We start from the raw sequence: 18455 nt of genomic DNA, 5'->3' as shown, positions 1-18455 counted from the left end.
CTGCCCATCTTCGGGGGGCCGAGAGACACCGAACAGGAGGATTACATTAATATATTAACGGCTCGCACCTGCAGCTTTTAGTGGCGTCTTCGTTTTTTGGCGATTGATTGTGATATGACGATGTAATATTAGGATATGATGCGTAGCAATAAAAGTTGAAAGAAAATGCATTTACATTAATTTAGACTGACATCAATTTTATTTTTGGGGCAATTTTATGAAGGAAAAATGGCTTAGTGGCAGAAAAATGAACAAAATGGCTATGCTGATGAGAATAAAGTGGAATTGATAAAATCAATTTTTAAAGGAAAATAACTGGCAAAAAATGTCTGGATAGGAAAAGAGGAAGTTGTAATGTTTTAATTTTATGGCAATCAAGTCTTTCTTCAATGGTGAAATTAAATACCAAAATTTTGAAGGTGCAAGCATAGAAAAATATTGATTTTTTAATGTTGTCATAACTTTGAAAAAAGTTTTACTTTTACATTGAGGTTTCAGATTGCATGAACTTTCGATCTAATTTGGTCGTTGGGGCAAATATGGACAAATATGGTCTATCTTCTGTTAAATCTTTCAACTCTTCTTATTCTTTTTCATTTCTTTTTTAATTCCTGTTAAATTCTAGAAATTTTATTTTTCATTTTGGCGCACTTTCTACTAGTTATGTATTCTACTTTAAACACATTATTCTACTTTTTTAAGCATCTGCTTTCAAATTTGACTTTTTTTTAACAGTCGCGTCTGTCGGCCATCTTGGGTAGGGCAATTAGCGCATGAAGCTAAATTTAAAAATGACTTTTTACACAGCCTGCGATTGTTAATTGATAATTCCTATCCATTAGGATAGGCTCCACCCCCCAAAAATTAAAAATCACTCGCGCATAGCGATCAATGCGAATGGCGTCGATACGGTTGAGGTATTTGACGATATCGCCATAGACGGCGAATGAAGGACGGGCAATTTGATCTCTCTGGCTTTCCCGCGCGAATTTCTTTGCGTCGTTCTCGATGGGCGAAAAGGAAGGCGAAAGCCTTTGAAGTTTTGCCGATGTTAAAAGGCTCCATCGCAAGGCAAACGCATCCTCTCAGCTCGTCAAAGGCAATTAGCGGGCGGCGAGGACGACGCCGGCCTCCGCAGCCACGCCGAATCATTCTGACGGTAGCGGAGACGTCGGCATTCGCCCCGCCGGGAACGTCGCAATCCGAACGGGGAAAAAATAAAAACCATAACAACCAATAAAAGCTTGATCGTCTTAAAGAACTGGAATTTACATTTAAGTGGCGGCGATTTTTTTAATTTAATGTTCTGCATGTGCATTCCGTTATTAATTTTAAGTTTTTTATTGTACAATTTCCAATTTTGGGGACTTCAGTATATGTATTTTGAACTTTTTTTTTTCTGTCCATTTCTTTGTTGGTTTGCACATTTTATTAGGTTTCATCTATTTTGCTGTATTTTTCAATTATAAGTACTGTTATTTACCATCTTTTGACTTTTTTATCCTACAATTATCAGTTTTGAAAGGATCATTTTCTTTGTGCCCTGTGATTGGCTGGCCACCAATTCAGAATATAATTTTTTAAAAAATTGTTTCCATTTGAAATGAAAAACAAATCGTTATTAGATTTTTTCCCTTACTAAGAAAAAAAAGTTCAAATAAACAGTTATATATCTATAAAAAAACAGAATATTTAGGGCTTTTAATCTAGTTCTTTTAATCCATTTATATTAAAAAAATCTAAATATTATATATAAAATGGTCCGGCCCACATGAAATCGAGTGTATGTTATTGCGGCCCGCGAACCAACCCGAGTTTGACACCCTTGTCGTAAACTATAAATTAGAGCAGAAAAGTGCCACAGTTTTGAACAAAGTTCCGTCCAAAACGCCCAAACGGGCCGAAAAGTTTCACCCCGGAATTGATCGCACGCAAAGTTGTCTTTGATATTTTTGGCGGCGTAGAAAATCCTAGCGAATCAATTCCATGTCCAAACGGAATGGTCCCTCCCTCTTACGAAGCACGTCCAGTAGACAGTGATAGTTATCGGGCGTGTAAGCGCGGGGGCTCCTCTTTCCTCGCTATTATTTGAAGCCGACAAAATGAGCTAACTGCCAAAGGAGATAAGGGGATTTAGAGATCCAAAGAAATAGAGATTTAAAAATTAATGGCGGAAAGGATTTTCCTTCATGTATCTACAACTTGTAAGCCCAACTCGGCTTTCTAAAGGGGCGCCGCGGAGACAAATTGCATTTTAGAATAAAGTGATGGCGAAAGGGGAAAAACAAGCTGTGAATATTTAATGGGGCTCCGCAGACTCCTGGCAAACAAATCAATAAGGTGATAGTAAACATAAGGAGAGTCAAAGTACTGGCGGGGAGGGAGGACAGGTGTCAGAAATTTGGGTTTCTCTTGACATTTGGGAAGGTTAGGAGATTGTAAGTGTCTATCCGTGTCAATCCGTCGGCTCAAAAAGGTCATCGCCACTCTCGGTTAATTGCGGCCACAGATGTCTGTGGGCTACGTGTCATAAATGGCCGCCCAAAGGTTGGAACGGAGGAATACATAAATAAATTGATATTTATCAGTGGATTTGGCGTTGCGTGGGCCACCATTTTTTTTTTTGTTTGAGTGTGAAATTCATCGTTTGGGGATAGTGGACAAATGTGTTGTTGTTGTTGTGATTAGCTTGATCGTGTTGTGCTAGTTAGTGAAAGAGGGAATATGATGTTGAAAACGACTAGGGGAGTTTGTCAGGTCTCCTGCGATTGGCTGGCGAGCAATTTAGTTTTTATTTTGGTTTATTTGTTTGTGAAATTCATTGTTCAGGGATAGTGGACAAATGTGTTGTTGTTGTTGTTGTGATTAGCTTAATGGCGTTGTGCTAGTTAGTGAAAGAGGGAATGTGATATTGAAAACAACTAGGGGAGTATGTCAGATCTGCCATGATTGGCTGATGACCAATTTAGGGGGTCCCCTGTTCACTGCCCGCAGTTGGCTGGGCTGGGCTGGCTACAGCACCCTCGCGAGGATTAAGAGCTTAGAAGGTGGATGAAAGTATGTCGGAGTAGTTCAGGATATTTGTGGCAGTTGTACTACAGAAGTGAAGAGTGTAATAGGAGTGCGGGAAGAGTTGCTGTTGATTTGGGGGTGCACCAGGGGTCCATACTGAGCCTCTTATTTGTTTGCCTGGGTGATGGATGTGTGATGTTTAAAGATGATATGAAGAGAGAGAAGGGGCGCGGGAAGAGAACTTTGAAAAGTGGAGGTCTACTCTAGAAAAGAGAAGAATGAAGGTGGACAGGACTAAAATAAGAAGATCTGAGGGGGAATGTTGGAGTTACAAGGAGGACATGAACACAAGGATTTCAACAGTGATGTGAAGATGTCATTAAAAAAACTGTAGCAAAAATAATCCAAATTTGTACATGAAAAAGTCATGAGTTACACCGTTAAGACCAAAATATTTCGTACTATGCCATTTGTCCACAGTGAGAGAAGTGCTTAGAAGTACTAAAAAAATGTTAACCAATCTTTGCTGGGTCACGTAACGTATCATTTACTCTGACCGCATCCACACATATTCCAGGAATTGACTTCTAAGTGTGGCGCTCTAATGAGCCTGGTGCAGACTTGCAGGTAGTCAGATGCAAACATGATTAAATTTTGATGTGGCTGGTAGAAAGGCCGGCGTCTTAGCAGGACCCGAGGACAGAACGCGTCCTCCGATATTGCCCTTGAAATATTCATAGGCTTTTCAGGTATAATGGTGTCTTAAGGAACACGCACTGAAAGTGGGAGAAATTGGGTGGAATTTCTAATCCCTGTTTTTCAGAAAGAAATAACTTGTAAAGATGCGAGGGTACACAAGGTCTAGGGTTCCACAACGGCAACCTACGCTAATGCAGTAAGGTAAATATTATGTCAAGTACCTACTTCTATAAAACACTTTGAGACTATAAAAAAATGGAAAATTTAGTAGTCCCAGACCAGCCACGATTTTTTTCTGGCGGGCGACACGCCATTTTGTTACAGTTTTGTGTTGACCAAGTTAATGTTTCAGCGGGGACGTAAAGTTGTAAAATTTCCAAGTCCTTACATGACTTATTTTTACGTTACGTGGGATTTGCGCACTGTTTTTTTTATACGATCTGATTACGATTCTGACTAATCACCTCGAATTGCTATGAATCAGGTCCATCCCTCCCGTTGTATTCCGAACAATTCCTCCTCTCAAACATGTTTTATCTGGTTTCTGGCGCGTGGGCGTTGTGGCAGACCTGGCGAAGAGGACTTCAACGTTTGCTCGTCCATTATTCCTCCCGCCACCTTTGACCCGCGGCGAAACGCTAAATGCTTTTCTTGTCTCGCCGAGCGAAACAAGGCTGAACGAACGCTCCTCTTTCCGCTCGGGGGGCATTTGAGAAAAAAGGCGAGTGAACAATAGCGTGTGCACTCAGAGCGTTCCCCGAGCAGGAGGCTGCGACGGCAACGGCAACGGCCGGGCCCGGCCGGACCCTAAAGTGAGCGGCCGACTCTTCCCGGGCATGAAATAATAATCACGTCCCACTTCCGTCCGCCGGCTAAAGAGCTGGGCAAGACGCAAGGCCGCGGCCCTCTATTGTCACTGTCCGCCGGAGAGGTACGAGTATCCCCGAGTCCTTGATGGGGAAAACACAATAAAAAGGTCTTTCCCATTAAAATTTAACGGCGGACTTTTGTCTCACTGTACGCGACTCCGAGAGAGCGTGGGCGGATGGGCGGAACCGACCGCGGGGACAGGTAAAGGCACTCAGGCCGTCCTCTTGTTTGTTTCCTCCTTCCACCTAGGGAGAGTTGCCCCCTTTTTTCCCAGGTGTGTCCCAGGCTCTCTTCCTCGTAGCACGCGGCGACCGCTACGCTCGCGGAATGCGAAGGCCGAATTGGATTAGCGCCACGCTCCATGCTATGTTGTGGGGCACTTAACAAACACAGATGCACTTAAGGGAGCCGGCGAAATGGCGTGTGACTTAACGCGGGATTGCCGGGGATGGAGACTGGACGTGACCGCGGCGCTGGGGTAATGTGACTCTACCGGAACGGGGGATCAGTGAGTGGAAAAGTAGTGGAGACACATTCCAAGTTTAGAAAAAGAAGAGAAACTGAGAATTGTTATGATGTTCTTAGTCACTAGTTAAAATGGTGGCCATTATAAGTCATATACAAAAACCTAAATACAACTACCGTATTTTGCCATTTAATATACCCGGTTATATTAAACGGCAACTCAGCTTTTTTGTATGGTGTTCATGGGGGCATAATGATAGATACTTAAGTTCATTAAAATTCCAAGTCAAACTTTATTCAGCAGTAAGTAGTTTTAGTCTGCAAAACGGCATTAAGAGTGCATAGTGGATCGTACCTTCCCGTTTGTGCGCCATTTAATATACCCCTGCCGTTTAATATACCGTATATTAAATGGGGGGTATATTAAACAGCAAAATACGGTAGTAAATACAAGTTGGATTGCTGCCCTACTACTTTAAAGTTGCAACAGGAAATGACCCCGAAATGCTACAAAGTGACCGTATATTAATACCAAGCGCTGTCAACAAGTTGTGACCGTGTTAATAACCCCAAATCACCAGAAATTGACCGCAAAATGTTCCCAAAACAACATGGTGACCCCAAAATCATCTGGAATTCACCCCAAATGCCTGAAATCCAACAAAAAATGCGCCGATCCAACAACCGTCAGAGCTAAGCTACCATCCCACTTTCCCCAGGAAATTGTATTTTCTATGAAATGAAAAAAAGTTACTCGTATATATCATTTATTTGTCCGCATTTTGATGGCGAGGCTTTAGCATCGATTACCCCTCGCCGCCTTGTAATTATGTCAAGGTGCGTGGATCCTGCGCGTATGGATTTCTTACCAATTAAGGCTGGAATTATTCACGAGGGGCTCACCCTTGACGGCACGCAAACAATGACATAACATTGGAAAAACATCTTTGAGCCGATCGATGATAAACAAACAAATGATGTCGGTCGGACGATTAACGGCTCTCTCCTGACTAACACCGCCGGGCTTTTGAGGGTGCCGGGGTAGGGGGGCCGAAGCTGGGCGGCGGCATTCAAACGCCACATAAACACGCGTCGAACAGGCCGCGGTCGTGTACGATTTCCAGGCGCTGGGATCGGCAACAGTTCCGCTCCATCTGGACGTGAAGGAAAAGCAGGTAGTGTCGGGAGGGGGGAATATTTTTCCAAAGGAATGGCTTTATGGAAATGAAGGTTAAAGGGAGCATTGTCCTTCCTCTGATAGGAAGCTACGAAGCGCTGACACGTGACCCCCCGTCCCCGACAGCCCCGTCCAACCATCTGCCCGCCACTCTCAAACAAGAAAGCGTGTTATACGAGAGGGGGGTCACCGTTCATCCTAATCACGGCCGTGACATGACATGCTGTAGGTTGCCCCTCAGTGTTAAATATTTATGTCAGCACCGCTGTAATGCCGTGATGGCTGTCAGGACTTTGACACGCCGCTTCTCTCTTTCTCCGCTTCTCTCCCTCTCTTGCCTCTTCCCATTTGCATTAAAATGCAGCCAAAATGGGGTGGGGGGGGTTGGGGGGGAACACGACAAAAAGACACGGGAGAAGTCAAAGCTAAGTGGGCTCTTTTCATTTTGGACGTCTTTGCAAAGCCAAGCAGACGAGTACGTGTAATACAGGTCTCCTGTTAAAAGCGGCGCTCCAGTAGCAGTGACAGCAAATCAAGCACATCAATTAAATTACAGGTGCATCGTCATCCTTTTCCTAGATTTACAGTGTGCCGCCATTTTTTCACCATTTGCAGAGTTGCCATCAAAAATAGACCCCTTGCCTAGGGCAAAGACTTATTTATACGAACCAAAAATTTTGGTTTAGAAAAGTACTAAGAAATAGTACAAAGTACATACTATTCAAAATTAAGTTTCCAACCACTATAAAACTAGGAGACAAAAAGACAAGACTTCTGCTAGCAAATATGTCCTTAACCGGTAGTCCTTTTCTCAAATAAATTAAAAGGTGAAGAAATTAAATCACTTGTCTATTAGGATCCGACAGCCATTTCTAGCCAACATAAAAAATATTCAACTCTCTACATTGCACGGTTTGGACAAACGTAGCAAGAGAATCTTAACAAACACACACACATCCATAAATCACGCTTTATAAGGATTATAGAAAAGGTAAACAGATAAATATGGATGAGGACAGATAACAGGCTCTACTATTTTTACCACAAACTTCATTGGTGAAACTGTTCAATTGAATCAAAAACCAGGATTCACAGGTCTGTTTGGAGACCCCTGATTTACAGAATCGAACGGCTTTCGGTACCTGTCACTAATTTCATGCCTACGCAAAGCACTCTAAAAAGACTTCAGAGGTGACAGCAATCAGGCCAGGCTTTACCTCTCGAGCCTGGACCCCCCTGCCATGATAGGTGTCAAAGATATTCTAATGAATGCTAGAGTACATTTCAGGGGGCCACACTCCGTACAAACCAGTGGAGTGGCCCTTTTGACGAAACTGCCAAACTCCCCCTCCGGCACCCCATAACCGCTCTCTTCATGTAAAAGGGGGGGTTAAGAAGATTAATCAATGTCAATGTCTTTTCCTTTTTGAAGCCAATAAGGTGCAGAGTGTCTGGCCATGCCCAACAGAACATCACTTTGTACCGTGGCAAAGACGCCCCCCGCCGCCGACCCCCCCGAGCAGTCCCACTTGTCAAAGTCAAGGGGGCGTTGGGCAGAGAGACTGGCCTTCCGCACGGCACTCAGCTCCGCCCTGCTTGACCTATTCTCTGATATTTGACCACTCGGTTGCAAGACACTTGCTCTTTCGAGCTGAAATGTCACTGGGGCATCTTGTCAGCTCGCAGACACCTCGGCCTGACAAGCCATTTTACTTTGGTGTGCTACAAGGCAGAAAATGCAAGGCCCCGTGGCCTGGCCGCACGCAAACTGTCCGGGTAGGGTTCGCTCGATGGCGACTAAACTGAGACACGGAATTGCTCCGAGTCTTGGATATGACATGATATCGATAACTGCGAAAACAATACTGGATGGGATTGACGGACAACAACCGTAGGGAGGAAAATAAATACTACAGAACAATGATCATTTTGTTCATTATTTCATATTTTTTAAATTGTACTTACATTTTGGTATTATATTTCAGGTTCAATACAATGCGAAAAATGTCTGCTTTTAGTGCACGATCCCAGTTAAACCTCAATTTCCATCCAGGACAAGTTCCGCCGATCCAGATTGTTTATTCCTAGTTTTACGGAAGCTTGGCGGTCCCACTTTACCTGTCATTCCTTCATTTTGACCACTCTGGTTGGTTAGTCCCCCTTTATTTTCAGCTAAATGAGGGGAAAAACACTAACGGCGGGCTGGCTTTTGACCGGCGGTGGCATCGCAGCATGAAGGAGAAGGATGGGGATTGGAAGTAGCAGTCACATCATATCTGGTTTGTGCAACCTGCTCAAAGTTTGCAACTAAATGCTTGTCTCTAGTGGAGCTGACAGGGAGGAAGTGGGCGCTCAGTGAACCATGGCCGGGCTGCCATGAAATGACAGGAATCATTGGCATACATTTCAAACCGCCCTGCGCTATCCTATTAAAGTGCCACGTCCCCCCCGCTTTAAAACAGACAAGGAGGAATCCGCGTTGATAGATAGAGACTAAAATGGCTTATTGATTTCCTTCCTTCTTTTTGTTGCCCTTTGTTAGGGAACTTAAAAGAAGCGATACCACAAACTTACTTGTTTAAAACAAAAGGAGTTGCGCAGTGTTTACGCATGTTAAGAGGTTAAAAGTGTAGGAATTGGCCATTAAACAGAGTATATTACCGATACCAATTCAGTACAATTGCAGACAGCCGGAACGGGTTTGTTCAAGACAACGGTAAGATGTCATCATTGTGCTTTCAAACTTATCACCGGATAGTTAAAATGCGGTTCAAATATTTATATTTTTAAAATCAGAGCGACCCGTCACGTTTATAAAAGGCTGTGGGAAACCCTGGACAGCATTTTAAGGGAGATATGGCATTACATTTTGGAAGACGTAGGCCACGCTTACATAACAAAACTTGGAATTACAGCCGACGTGATCCAAAATGTGAGGTCTTTAGGGGTTTAGTATTTTTTCAATTACCGCGAATAGTCGCTTGCCCTATGAAAGCTTAAAGGAGTCGAGAAAAAAACCCTCCAAAACAACAAATCCCTTGACAATATTGACCACTCCAAGTGCTTTGATTCCTCCACTTGGCACTCTCGCTGCTCACCTGACATGTCATTGACCGACCTAAGCAGAACTTAATGAAAGAGGCCCCCCAAACAGTCCCCGCTAAGCATCTCCCCGGGGAGGGCGGCATTGTTGACAATGTCGAGGGGGCTTCGGCGGAGAGTCCATTTATCTTCCTAAAGCTCACGTTCAATCTCCGTCACGCTGTCAGATGGAAATGAGAGCGTCTCTTTTGTATCATTGCGCGGCCCCCCCACAAGTGGTACTTAGCGCCCCTTCCCTCCGTATGACAAAAACACACTAATTAAAGAGGATTGAATGATAGATGAGGGGTTTGTGGCGCTCTAATATTTGTGGCGAGGGAGGTAGTAGATTTTTTCCCCCTGCCGTGGGTGCCTCAACATACTCAACCATCCATAATGTAGGCCTTATGAAACTGATGGGCCAGAACACAGTCTCTATTCTGAAGGGCACAAAGCATTTGACAAGGTTGTTAGTAGGACTTTGTCCGGCCACAGTCTCCGATTAGGCTAATTGTGCGGAATCGTCTCGGAACGGGGCGGGCCACGGGAGCTAAGTCCGCGCAATTAAATGCAAATGTGGGATATTGTTTCACCGGGAATTCAATGGATTTATCATTTGGACTTGGAATCCTAAGTTACCTCGGGTCATGTGCAAATAAGGTTATGCCTTAAGTATTCTGCTAATACAAGAAAAGAAGAAAAAAAACAGTAGTTTGCTGAGTTGACTAGAGCGGCAATCACTTTAATACACGCGTTATCGTTATGATGGCTTTTGCTTCAAGGTTTTGACAACTGTGTTGTCACCAAAAATGTTCAGAAAACGTTGTAAATATTAATATACATGTTATGGTAAATAACGTATTGAGACACAAATATTCTCAGTCAGAATAGCTATCTCTGACAATTAGCTAGTAATGAATCAATATTTCCAAAGGCTTTTAAAACGTGAACATTATAGAATAAAATCGCCATTGCAACGGGTACAATGAAATTACAAAAGGCCCACAGTGCAAAACCAGTAAACAGCAAAAAAAACAGTTGTAGCACATGAATAATAATAATAATAAATAATTGACATAAACCTGGATAGCCAATATCTGATTGATTGTATCAATGTAACTATATCGATAACTAGGAATCTCTAATAATATAAAATGAGTGACGGAATGCATTTTGGGTTTTAGATCTACAAATAATCATTTGGGACAATGAGTAGGCGTGCACCAATGGGCAGGAGTGAATTTAACTGGGTGTGCGTCATGCGTGTGTGGGCAGTATGGGGGTGAGGGGGTTGGTTTGGGGGGGCTGGGCTGGGGTGGGGGCGTCTTCCTGCTTTAACGGCCCCAGCGGCGCCGTTTTAGGCCCGGTGACAGGGCTCTGTCTCTCAGCCACACTTGACTGGGTCCCGCTGACACTCAACTGTCAAGCGCTCGAGAGGCTTGCAGCGCCGCCCTCGCATGCTCTACAGCTTCACCCAATTAACTTGCTTTCACTTGACATCGTGGCAAAGAGCTTCATAATAGGTGGTCAAGGTGCGGCGTGTCTGCTTTTCCCGGCCCTCCCTCTTGACGACCCGCCGGAGCCCCGAAACGGCGCGCTGGGGCGATTCTGGGGATTCGGCTGGGTTCTCGATGGGGTTTGTTCGTGGGTCTATGTAAGGATTTGGGGACTGGAGGGGGGTGATTTGACCTAAGTGGGATTTAAGGGGCCAAGATTTAGGACTCGGGACTTGTCGTTGGCTGAGTGTCAAGTCTTGTATTGGGGATGTTTAAGTGCAGTCGTGCTAAACTGGGCATTAACTTACCTTCATTTGAGTCATTCATTTGGGAAAGGTGGGTGTTGGGTCTTTGGGAAAGGTGGGCTTTGGGTCTTTGGGAAAGGTGGGCTCTGGGTATTTGGGAAAGGTGGGCTTTGGGTTTTTGGGCAGGGGGCTACACAGCAATGCTTGAAAATCGCCTACTACCAATCAATCTTACACTACTACAGTGACTAAAACAACCATTGAAATAGTAACAATAACATGAATAATGATCAGGTTGCAAAACGTAATCAATTTGGCTACCAATTTCTTGTGTATATTAAAGCTCTTTTCCTACCTTGTGCGTTGCTCTTCATATTTCTCAGATTCCATCAAAAAGATCCTCCTTGCATTTGAATGAACTCATTATTGTCAGCGTATTCTGTAATCAAGCAAAAGGCACACAAGAGTAAGACCGAGCGAAATGCCGAGCTGATTCGCACAATAACTTTTAGCCGTCCAATGAGCCACTCGGTAAGACTCAAGTCCAGTCAGTGCATTTGTTGTGTGTAGAGATTGTGCAAAAAAACTTGTTTGTGACTCTAAAAAGTCAGGCTATTCCCAGCTCTCCATTAGACACGTTGGGTGAAGGAAAGCGATTTGACCCCCGACAGCGCATTTGGGGAAGAGACGGGGTCTTGAAGCATGTCAGCTCCATTCAGGCTCCGCTTCCCCTCTGTGTCCTTCCTATTTTTTCCCCAGTGCCGAGTGCAAACTTTGAAAACATCCACCTTAATAGGACCCAGTCAGCGAGAGCTACTCTTACCGTCCGTCAAAGCGTGATCGGCGGTGTCAGGCCCGAGCTCGTCTTTGACAGAACGTCTCCAAACGAATGGCGGCGCCGGTGTTTTCAGTTCCTCGCCGAGCAGTCCTCCGGCTGCTTGGCATCTCCGGAGCATTTGAGCTCTACTCTGGTGGTTGATTTCATCTTTCCGGAGTGCCTTCTTCTTATATCCCGCTGACAGATTGTCGCCAGATTGTTGTTTTCGCAGTCAACTTTGCGCTGCAGGTTGCATTAACCGAGGAAAAAAATGTGTCCGAAACTCAAGGCCTTTATTGCCAAAAATGAAGTCTTAACCGAAAACTAGCAAAGGTTTGCTAACAAACAGCACTGGGATGTCTTGTGTGTCCTTCCAAATTACTCTCGGGTTTCCAGAATGCACAACGCTCCTGTATATTTTTGCCTGAAATTGTTTTTACCCAATAGAGTTGCCTCACATCTCGGCCCAAAATCCACAGCGCAAATGCCAAAAAATAAATAAACAGCAGTTTGGCAATATTCCCACTCGGTCGCTACTTCTAGACTCCGCCTGAAATAACAGCGCTCGTCCCAACATCATCGATTGAGGATATTGACCATTCGCTGGATACAATTTGCCATGTTATTGCACGGTAACCATATCGTATCGTCATTAGGAGCTCTCTGGTGATTCCGGCAACAAGCAGGCGAGGATGTAGTATGCCTTCCCGCCCAAAGACAACTGGGATGGGGCTCAGAGAGAAGCAGATGGAAAAATAAATACAAACACAGGTGTAGACGGAGATTCTAACACCAATTACAAATCTGTGGCCTTGCTGGGGATTGCCACGAGGGATGTAATGATAACATATTTTAGTCTGGGAGTCCGAGTCAAATAATTTTGAGGATCTGCGGTACCGAGGAAAATAAAGTACATTAAAATGTATTTTCCGCTAAATTGTAAATTATCACCAAAGGGAAAAAAAAACACACCACCACAATAAGGTTGCAAATGTTGCCTAAAGAAGGTATTTGATATAATTGAACTATTAACTTAATAAGGTTGGTCAACCAATGTGAAGAATGAAGCTATTTTAGTTGTGATTTCTTGACTTTTCTTTTTGATATTGCTGTAGATATATTTGGAAATTTGCATTATAGTACTTTGAATGGATTGTTTACTTTTATTGATTTCTTACTTAAGTGCTATAGAAAGTGATCCTGTTTCACTGCAATTGACAGTGGCACCTAAGTAGTTAATAATAAAAAATGTCAACAAATATATTTTAAAATTCAGATTTTTGGACTATATTTTAGAAACGTTTATTGACGAGAACCAAAGATTTCAATGTTATTTGTCCACAACCGTATTTTATACTACAAAAAAGGTTTTCACGCTCTTGTATGACTTTAATGTTGGATAAATTTGTTCAAATTAGAGGGAAAAAAAAGACATTTGGAGGGGCTATTTTACCCTGCTAAATACATTTCACACCCGCAGCTAATACTTTCCGTTTCGTAATGTACACCGAGTTCCACATTTACCATTCATATCAGGATAAGCCGCCCATTCTCAAGAGTACCATTAAAATAAAGACAATTATTTAGCCGGAAGGAAAAAAAAACCTTTGAAATCAGGCCTTCGCTATAGTAGCGCAGGGAGCCACGTAGCTAACAGACGGCCTCATTATGCACTGGAGCGATTTGCAACAGGACAGCCCGACTATTTCTTGAGCCATGTGCGAAGCTTATTATTTTTCTCTAACATCCAAATCGATGGCGCTTCAGCCCGACGCGGAAAACAATTAACCCAGACAGCAAGACGTACGGCTGCGTAAACGGGGGCGGAGTAGGTCATATTTTAATGGCTGCCGTTGTCGCCGCTTAATATCCTCGCGGTGACAAAATGCTGAACAGGAGAAACCTGAGTGGACTTTCATAAAATCCCCCCGGTCGCGCTTAATATATCTCCAGTATATTCCAGAAGCAGAAGGTATAAATCTGGATTTTTTCCCCCCGTTTCAGAGTCCGCCCCCCCAGACCAGAGTTCACATTCGACAAAGCGAGACGCGGGTCCCCGCGGACACGGGACCGCGGTCGGAATACATACTTCACGCTGCTTTGGTCGGCTCATGTTGACGTTGTAATAGCATAGTTCAGGTTCCCCCCGAAACTCTGCTGCGACGTTAAATTGATGTTAAGAATCATGTCTGCTTTCCTACATAAATGACCTCACCACGCTAGGTTTCATTACGGTCATATTCAACGGAACAATGAATTCCGAACTTGTGCAGTGGTCAGACTCTATTTGAAATAATTCATGTTCTCGAAAACATCTTTTTATTACACAGTGATCACATTTTCATCCTGAAACCAACCTACCAAAAGAACACATCATTCCACAGTTCTCGACATGACTCCACTTAATTCCACAATATCTCACATCACTCAACATTATTCCACTTTAATCCAAATCATGATCAGTATCTTTTGACATTGTTCAATATTATTCCACAACAATCAAAGTTAGTCCACTTAGCTCCACATTATCATAAATAATTTGACAACATTTAAAATCACCCCTCGTTATTCAACCTTATTCCACGATTTCAAATTAGGCCACGTCAATTAACAATATTCTATTCTTTATTCCAAGTCATTCCACATGATCAATAACATTCTGCATTAATCCATATCATACTAGGTTATGTTCACAAAGGTTACAGGGGGGGCTGGAGCAAATCCCAGTTGACTATGGGGAGGGGACATGGTACAACCTGAACTGGTTGCTATTATTCCACATTATCCCACATCACTCTAACATTATTCCATTTCAATGAACGTTAGCCATGGTAAATTAGTCAACGTCACACAACATTATCCCACATAATTCCAAATTAATCCATATGATTTACCAAACTATTCTAAATGAACTCCACATATTTCAATTCAATTTCAAGAGGAAGCCACACAAGTTCCAGACGAATCTCACAAAAATTCCCATACATTTCCGTAAACGTTTACCGAACTGCCCATTTTTAAATCAAGCACCTATTTGGAGACGCTTTAATAAATCACACACATTTTGCCTTCTTAAAAAAACAACAACATCTAAGACATATGAGTGAGGACGACCCAGTCAAAGGTTTCAGGAGTCGCCAACGCGTTCCCGGCCACCAAAGTCGGGGGTGACGCAGCAGGAGACCAAGAATGCGAGACGCCAAATTGCCAGCTGGCTGCACAAAAGCTCAACAACTCAAGTGTCCACTTTGGATTCCCGGTGCCTGTGTTTGTCAGCCAAAGTCACACTTTTTTTCACTTTCAAAATAGATATATAACAAGCTAGTAAAAGCAGATGAGCGGCCATCCATCTTTGTTAGCTTGCTTCTTTGGTCTCAAGTCCGATTTAGGGTGATGACATGATGACACGGCGAGTGGGAGGTAACAGTAGAAGCAGAATTCATCCCCATTAACCTCTGCCTATGCTATACACGCAGCCTCATTGATCTTTCTTTCTTCTGACAGCTACGGCGAAATAATAATGGCATAAAGAGAGATAACGCTGATTATGCGCACGTTAACACCGGCGGGAACGAGTGGAATATTTTTCTCTGCTCAAAGATACACAAATAAGGCAAAGTGGTCGCAGATGTGCGCAAACCGACGGGACATTTTAGAGATGCCTGAGGGATACTTTTGTGCACAAATGTGGATAAGAGAAGGACAATTAGCTGAATCGCTAACATCGTTTCAAATGGCGAGAATGGTTCCATTGGATTGGACATCTATGGCTGTCAATTGGAGTTAAGAGCGAAGGGAAAAAAACAGTTAAAGTGCAAGAGTTAAACGACTAAAGTTAGTGTTTTATGAAATAATTTTAATTGCAATTAATTTTAATTTTCAATTTTACTGGAATCAAGTCTTGCAATTAGAAAACATTGTTATTTTTCAAAATGACATACATTTGCCTCCAGAGAGCACAATATCTTATTTTGACGGTGCCCAATGTGAGCTCTTATGTTGAAAAACTATGAGCGAGGCAAGTCACACTCAAGTCAAAGCGCCACTGTAATTTAATGACTTTCTTCTGGTAATATTATTTTTTGGGGCCCCTTGAACTTGCAAAATGAAACTCGAAAAGCACATTCATTGTCTGGCTTCTTTTTTTTCTCTACTCTGGAGGCTTTAAACCAATTTACACACCAACTTTATCCACATCCCCCCACGATGTTTAAATTAAAGACGGATGAGGAGGAGCGGCGGGTTGTTAAAAAAAAAAAAGCTTTCCTGAACATGGTAGAAAATTATTTTCTCTGGACAGTTTTAAGAGTCGACATCCTGTGCTGGAGTTCTCTAATCATCACCAGCACAATTTACAATCAGAACACACAGCGAGCCAGTTCAGACCAGCTCATCTGTTGACTTTGGCCCCCGCCAAGCCCCCGTCAAGCCCCCGCGTCCCGCGTGTGTGTATTCGGTTGCCATTTGAGACTCGGGTGACTCGGCTCGGCGGCGAGCCCCGACGAGGGCGGGGTGACCGCACACATGCACATGTGCGCGGTAAACACATGGAAACGCGCGAGGACAATTGGGGGCCTTTGATAAACACAGATATGAACGCCGCCGGACGACCGTGACGCACATGCGTCGGGATGATTTATGGCAGGAGTGGCTAAACTTTTTTTTTTCTCAAGAGGGTCCCTAAAAAAAATCTATAGGATGCATTGGTCAACTTGAACTTATTCCCGTTTATTCGGTAAATGGATGACAGGAATCAGGAAAAAGAAATTGGGTTGCCGTTGACAACGATAGATGACCAATCCAATTGGACAGGGTGGGTTGGCAGAATACTTAAAGTATACAGTTTTCTACATTGATTTTTAACATCGATCTGTCCGTCAATGACCGTCAATAGCAGTTACACATGATGACCCAATACCAGCTTTCCAAGTTTAAATGGATTTGATGGCTGATAATTGTCAATGTAAGCTATAATCAACAAAATAATCCAAAACTATAATGATATCACAAAATACATCATCTTATATTTACACGACTGAAAAAAATTCCAAGTTTTCTACATTTCTTTAAACATGTCGCCAAATTTTGACACCTCAGCCAATGGAGAAGCGCTGTTTAAATAACAAGCTCCCTCTAACATTAAGTCTGGGAAGTGCAATGTAGGCTAAGTTCAAGCTTCTTGTGCGGGCCGCATTCAATGATATTTTCATCACTCGCCGCCAGTCAATTAAAAACTCAACAGCGGGCTTGCACGACTGAAAAAAATTCGACACTTTTCTACATTTCTTTCAACATGCCAGCAAGTTTTGCCACCACACCTAATGGAGAATCACTGTTTAAATAACAAGCTCCATCTAATGTTAAGTCTGGGAAGTGCAATGTAGGCTAAGTTAAAGCTTCCTATGCGGGCCGCATTCAATGATATTTTCATCACTCGCAGCCAAGCAATAAAGACTGGCCCGCGGGCCGTCGTTTGGACATCCCATTTCTGGCGAGAATCCACCGACACAAGCAAAGGTGATGCCAAGCACACACGATGCTACATTTGCATTCGGCGTGGCCGATGCGAGTGCGTGTCACACTCGGGCTGATCTCCCACCCACAGCTGCCTTGGCCGGCCTCCACCTCGCCACTGCTGCTGCTGCTTTGCCGCGGGGCTAAACACAGTTGAGTGTGTGTGTACGTACATGTGTGTGTGTGTGTGTGTGTGTGTCTGCCCCTTTACGGCCCCAGACTGTCCCGACCAATGTGCTTCTGATTAGGTGGCTTAATTACAGCTGTAAAAACAATGTTGATATAAGCCTCAAAATTGCAGTGTGTCAGATACTATTAGCCAGCCTTGGGTTCCAGCCAAAGCCTCCCTCCCACTCATGTCCTCCCATACTTTTCCTCACCCTTATGATTCCCCCCCCCGCCCCTCTCGCTCTCTTCATTCTGTTTTATTCCAGTCTTTCGTGACACTAGCTACGCCGCAGACGCGCTCGGAGCGGCCAAAAAAACCAAGAGTAAACAGCACCGACGTACTGCATGACCCCGGATAGGCAAGGTGAAGTGTCGGAAAGCGGAGAGGAATGCACTCCCGGAGGATGGAGGACTACAATTGGTCGACATTTAGGTGGATAGGTCGCCTAAAATTTTTGGGAGCTCAGTTCGGTTCCGAGTAATTTAATTTTAAGTTGTTCTTTTAACTTTCCAAAAACATTCCACAAAGGAGCAGCATTATATGAACTTCAATCAAATTTAATCGGATTAAATCATCGACTAGTTTGTGTCAGTCAACTAAAAATCTTATCCCCAATAATATGCTTATTTCTGCAGAACTGTCCAAAAAAAGAAGACTAGTTATCATGATTTTGATAGGTACTAGCCCCTTCCAGTTCGACTGGATTGGCCAAATTTTGCTGTCAATGGCAGCTAATTGGTTAAAAGGATTGATAAAAGTAACCCATTTTTCATAGCAGTGCAGCAGTGAGTCACTAAAATCTAATGATTCCGCTAGAAGCCGATTCTATTTTGTTTGGGAGATTGTCGCATTCATTTTCAACCTGCCAGTCAAAATGGATTGGACATCTAGCGCAGTCAATGTCAGCCAA

At 43.4% G+C, this 18455-nt stretch overlaps 1 long non-coding RNA gene across 2 annotated transcripts in view; it reads right to left on the bottom strand.

Moving 5' to 3' along the window:
* Positions 1–18455, bottom strand: part of LOC144077209 (uncharacterized) — an 85710-nt gene that overhangs the window by 61312 nt on the left and 5943 nt on the right. For both annotated transcript variants that reach the window (XR_013300964.1, XR_013300965.1), the window contains exon 5: positions 11401–11484. This is a non-coding gene — a long non-coding RNA (uncharacterized LOC144077209). The remainder of the gene's footprint in view (positions 1–11400; positions 11485–18455) is intronic.

The sequence above is a fragment of the Stigmatopora argus genome, chromosome 7, assembly GCF_051989625.1.
Source record: "Stigmatopora argus isolate UIUO_Sarg chromosome 7, RoL_Sarg_1.0, whole genome shotgun sequence".
NCBI classification, from domain to species: domain Eukaryota; kingdom Metazoa; phylum Chordata; class Actinopteri; order Syngnathiformes; family Syngnathidae; genus Stigmatopora; species Stigmatopora argus.
The sequence above is the reverse complement of the archived record's forward strand: the minus strand, read 5'-3'. Positions and strand labels throughout refer to the sequence as shown.